This window comes from Triticum dicoccoides, chromosome 6B (assembly GCF_002162155.2).
Source record: "Triticum dicoccoides isolate Atlit2015 ecotype Zavitan chromosome 6B, WEW_v2.0, whole genome shotgun sequence".
NCBI lineage: Eukaryota > Viridiplantae > Streptophyta > Magnoliopsida > Poales > Poaceae > Triticum > Triticum dicoccoides.
This window is the reverse complement of record NC_041391.1, coordinates 47062433-47068310: the sequence shown is the minus strand read 5'-3', so window position 1 is coordinate 47068310 and position 5878 is coordinate 47062433. Positions and strand designations below refer to the sequence as shown.

The following is a 5878-nucleotide window of genomic DNA, read 5'->3' as shown; positions in this document are numbered from 1 at the left end:
AAAATGATGAGTGATGCAGCAACCAGAGTATACTGGCACCTGTACATGTCAAGGCACTGAACCAAAAGTGACGTGGCAAACTAGTACTACTAGTACGAAAGATATACCTCCAAACATTCCATGTGTGACTTTTTTGTCCTTAAGGTAACTCTGCAGCCAAATCAAAATAGGTCCACACTTTATCTTTTTTTTCTCTCTCGCTACGGTCCAAAAGCCAAAGGAAATATGCTTCGGGAGGGAGCAAATATCTCAACTTTCCAAGCAGGCAACGTAAGCAATCAACAACTCTCTTTTTTTCACGTTTGTCTTTCAAGTTTTTTTTCCTGATCCAACGTTACCAAACCAACATTCGGCCTGATTTTTTTTTCTCAAGACTTCACTTTACTTCTAATGGAGCAGATGGTAGTCTTCGTCGGTTAAATTTCGTCCCACCTCCTCTGATTTGTTTTCGTCCTGAAAAAACCTATGAAAAAAAACCGACGGAAAAAAACCAGGATTGGCACGCACGGGGCGAGACTGTCCTTGGGGGAGGCCTCGAGATCCCTTCGCCCCCAGATCCCTCCTCCCATCGCCTGCCCTCCTCGCGATCCTCCCGACGTCCTCGCGTCGCCGTCCTCTTCTTCTCTGCGACTCCTCTGTGCCCGACGCCCTGACCAACGCCGGCGAGTCCTCGGCACTCCGCATGCGCCTCACATCCAACGTCGGGGAGGATCGCGTGACTCCGCCCGCATCGTCGCCTCCGACGCCGGCCTCTCCTTCACCACCGCCCCTGCTGGCAGGGTCCCCCTCGTCATGGGCCTTCCTCGCCTGGGTGTACGTCGCCAGCCGGTATGCTCACGCCCTCCCTCCCTCCCTCTCCATCCCAGATCTCTCCTCTGCTCAACACCTCTGATCTCCCATTGATTCGTCTGCAGGCCATATGGCAGGCAGGGCCGGCCTTGGGCCATGGCGGCGAGTGCGACGGCCTAGGGCCCAGCACGAGCAGGGGCCCATACCCTATGCGTGCATACAATACACAGTATATTCATAGAAAGAAAAATTATACGCAGGACAAACAGCCCAGCCCATGAAGAAGCGAGCAGCAACGCACGAACGAAGCCAACAATCCCGTTCGCTCCCAGTCCCAGAAACACGCCGCCAGCCGCCAACTCATCGTCTCCCTCTCGTTCTCATCCTCTTCCCCAAATCCAATTGATTGCCCCGAGTTCCTATGAGGCCAGAACCCCAACTCCCCAAGCTAATCAATGAATTGTTCATTAGTATCACACTTCAGTGTATTTCTTTGCATCCTACAAATACCCCAAGGGCCCCGGCGAACGGATCCAGAGAGGCGAGCCGGCCAGCGACGACACACCCTGTGCCCTGGCAGGAACACGGAGAGTAGCAGCCGGCAGACGGTCATCGATAGTTGGGGCTGTGGTCCGCCTGTCCGGCAGTGGAGAGCGGAGACGTGGAGTCCAGGCAACTCCTCGTAATTTTTTGCATCTCAATTTTTTCCCTTGTCTATTTTCTGCTTATGATGAATTGATGCGAGCAGTGTGGAGCAGCGTTGGATTTCTTCTATTTGCTCCAAGAGACCAAGAACAGGATTCGTGAAGACAAGAATTCAGGTGTTCTCTCTCCTTTTAACTGTTCCTTTTTCAAAACTTAAATCACTAAAGAACTATTTGAGATCAACCATGTCACTAGATAGATTGAATGGCTTGGCCATGGTGCTTTATTGAGAAAGATACGTCGGATAACATTGATCTTGACACTATTATTAGTGATTTTCCATCCAGAAATACTCGAAGGTGTCGTTTTTCTTGAGTATGCCATTCACTTCTTTTTTGTGTATTTGTCAGGTGGCTCCTGATATTTGCTGATGCGCGTTTGTGGTTGGACTGGTAGAGTTGGAATTGTAGCTTCTATCGAATTGGATCAAGAATTTGAGAACAATGTCACATATATATTTAGTTAAGAATTAAGACAGGACTTCTAGGTTGTTGGAGCGTGTATCCTAATAATCCTATAATCATCTGATATATCCGTGGACCGTGGTGTATTAAGACCATATGTGCTAGTGAATTTTACTTTTATATGAATTTTCGTTGTACATGATAGATAGGTTTGGAAGGTTTTTTTTGTCTATTAGATAGTAGTGTTAAGGGCCCATTTTCTCAGTTCGCACAAGGGCCTCTCGAATGTCAGGGCCGGCCCTGATGGCAGGACGCGCAGACCCGGGCGATCCTCTCCGGCCTCCTTGAGAAGAGCTCGACTCCAGCCCGGCGACGACGATGACCTGATTCCTACCGGTGGACGATGATGTGCTCTGGCCCAACCGCCTTGACCTTAACAAGCCTCGTCAAGATTCGTCACCGTGGGCTGCACCCCTCTCTTCCTTCACGACCAGGAGTTGTCAAGTAGAACCATCAACTTGATTGATTGGTTGTCTACTCGAAAAGAAAAGAAGATGAAGTACGTGACCATTGTAGCTACTGTTGAATTCATGTATATACATTGATTGTTCATCCAATTTTGTCTACTGTTTTCCTAAATAATGAATGAGTGGATCTGAAGGAGAGAGGGCGAGAAGAAGAGACGCCGTGTGGCTTGTAGTGGGTGAGAATTATCTAGCCGGCAATGGATTTCCAGCAAGGGCGGCAGAGAAAAATCCATGACGAGATGAACACCACCACGACAGCATCATGAATGTCATCGAGGTACCTGTGTTTCCTCAGTCCTACCAGGAAAGTTTTCAGATAGTTACTGCTAAGAACTTCTATGCAGTTCTCTTGGGCAATAAAACTGCAGTCACTGGAGGGAGTAAACCAAATGACCATATATATTTATCTACTACTCAGATCACGGGGGTTCTGGCGTCCTTGGCATGTGGAAGTTATATCCGCTGTTTTGTTGTATTAATTTGTTTTGTTCATCTTGTGTATTGACCTTTGCAAGTTTCAGGTATGCCCAACCTGTCATATCTCTATGTTGCGGATTTTATCAAGGTCTTACAAGAAAAACATGCATCCAACACCTACGCAAAAATGGTAAGGCTGCCCTTAGTTACTTTTTTATGGTAACCTTGTCCTGTATATACGTGGAAGCTTGTGAAAGTGGCAATATTTTTGAGGGTTTGATGCTTGCAGACCTCAATATTTATGTCACAACAGCATCTAATGCAGAAGAAAGCACCTGGGGTACATACTGCCCAGGAATGGAGCCATCGCCTCCTTCTGAGTATATTACCTGCTTAGGTGATCTCTACAGTATTTCCTGGATGGAAGACAGGTATGTAACTCGTAACCTGAATTCACAATGATAAGATTAATTTACAGAGTACCAGTGTTTAGCAGAATAGGGTACAATGACCAGCATCTGATGAGTTATATTTGGTTGCATTACTTTGCACTGCATAGTACCGCAAGGAGGATTTTGTAACAAGTCATGTCCATAAATTCCTTTAGTTCCGAAGTACATGGCATAGAACCTGCTAATTTGGATTACACAAGTCTGCTGAAGAATCTGTTTGTATATTAAGCATTCACTTAATGACATGTTTGGTTATCCTGGTTCCAGGCTCAGATTGTTTGTAGAGTAATCATACATCAATAATGTATGTGTGGTCTGTATAAAATGGATAGGCGTAGATTTTCTTAATCAACTTGCTGCGCATTATTGGTTCTAGCTGAAATATCTTTTCCCCTGCATCTTACACTAAGGGAGATTCAGGGAAGAAGTGAGGTGCATAAAGTATAACAACAAGACAGGCAAGATACCGGTGGTGTAGGCTTCAACATTCAGTCGTTGTGGCCATAATGCACTCTTATCTCATAATATACCTTGCATGTTTTTTATTTGAGAGGGAATTAGATTTAGCCTAGCCGTGCCATCCATCCCAGATGCTAATAAATTGTGTAACTACGTAAGTTCTTTCTTGACTCAGAAATAGCATCGGCTGCGAAGATGGAGTACGTTTTACATGGTTTTTTGTTGTTGGAAAAAGTATGCTTTTTATCTTAACCATACACTTGACAAAAAATGCTATTTTGCCAAAGAATTTCTTGTCAGCTATGGTATTTAAGTTCAGAGTTACTAACTCAATGAGGTGTATTATAAATTTGGAGGTACTGATTGTTTTTCCATATACATAAATGTATTTGACACCTCTGAGCATCTACAGATCTTGCAATTGGTAGATAGCATTTGCCTTCCAATTTTTTTCCTTGAGACCATGTGGGTCTGAAGATAAATTGTTTAATAGTGAATGTTGTTATATTTATGCAAGTTGGATGCTATTAAAAACTTCTTATTTCCCATTTTGGGTACGAATTATGCTTTATACTAGCTGTTAGAGAAATATTAGAACACAGTGTGCATGATAATTCTTTTTAAAATACCTAAAGAACTTTGTGTCCTGATGAACTCACAGAAAAAGAGATTTGAAATTAGGTCCAAGCCTAAAGAAGGGCCACGCCTAAAATAGAACACGGCACCCCTTTCTAAAATTACTAACGGGTTTGATGTTGTTGCACGTCGTGGCGGGGACAGCCGTGTAGCAGCCGTATGTGCACTGCTTGTGCTGGGCGCCGATCTGGAGGCCCCTGATCGGAAGGGAAGCCACTGGAGCTGTTGTGGGAGATGGTGGCGGTACGCTGGTAGAGCTGGGAGCAGACATGGAGGGGCCGGACCTGCTGGTCCTTGAAGGTGCTGATATACATAGGTGCTTTTAGTAAAAAATAAGTTAGGTATGATTCTCAGTTCTCACTACCTCCGCGTGATGCAATTGAAATTTCGAATCTTTATTGTTATTTACAATTAATTTTGCGGCTGATTGGACAATATCAGTTACTAACTTAATTCAAATGGCTGACAAATTGTCTGAGACAGTTTTATAGTGTTTTACTTTATTTCTATAATTGTTATCCTATAAATTTAGTTTGTTTTCAAGGTTTGCCATGTTTCTTTAAAATTTATCCGTTGAATTTTTATGTCTGCTCCACTGGGCTGCTGCTGCAAGCTTTGATGTTTGGCTCTTGCACCATTGTTTCATATTTGTATGCTCTATTTTCCTGTTCAGTCATTTTGGTCTTTATATATGGCTTGTGTTTGTGGGAATCTTATTCAATCAAAGGTTATAAGATATATTACATTGCCTTTGTTGTTTCTCATATATATCTTACATAGATCACTATATGAAAAACTTAACCCTTATGAGGTCGCGGTTATGTTACGTGTTGACTACATATATAGTTTGTTCTACAAATCATGGCGTTGAACTTGCAAAGTCAGGTTGGATGTAGCTCTGATATAATTATGTATGAAGTGATATGAAGGTGCACTCATGTCTTGCAAGACATCCTGCTTCTGCGTCAGGCAAATGTGCACATCATTGACACCATTGATGCACGAGCACTGATATTTTTTTCCATCTTTGGATGTTCCATAGGAAGTTCAGATTTTTATTGACCATTTTTGTACATAACGATGTATTTTTTTCATTGATAATTAGGTGAATTCATTACAGTTTGAAATGATCTATATGGAGGTCACATTGTTTTTTAGAGAATTAGTCCCCTGGTGAAGTGGTGGGCATTATCAATGCTGCTGCATTTTAAGGTAGTGGTCAAAATGCTAGCTAGGATAAATTGTAAGGAGCTGATCATAGTTTTCGGCTATTACTGTAGAAATTCATGGCATTATCCTTGCTATGACAGTGATGTATTTGCATTGCTGCATAAATTCATGGAGTGATTCATATTTTCTTGACTCATTTTATGTGTATTGTTACTGCAACAACGACACAACTATTCTTTCATCTATGGTGTTAAAAATACCGATTTGTGACATATAGAAGGGTAGGACTTTCAGTTTCTTATTTGGATTTTGCAACTTA

General features: G+C 42.9%; 1 long non-coding RNA gene across 3 annotated transcripts; it reads left to right on the top strand.

The window, feature by feature from the left end:
* Positions 1-2958: 2958 nt before the first annotated feature.
* LOC119326155 lies at positions 2959-4566 on the top strand. Of its 3 annotated transcripts, none has more exons than XR_005157826.1 (3): positions 2959-3032; positions 3132-3273; positions 4545-4566. It is a non-coding gene; the product is annotated as an uncharacterized LOC119326155 (long non-coding RNA). The 3 variants fall into 3 exon arrangements; XR_005157825.1 differs by having other exon boundaries at positions 4542-4566; XR_005157827.1 differs by lacking the exon at positions 4545-4566 and adding an exon at positions 3705-3748.
* Positions 4567-5878: the final 1312 nt, after the last annotated feature.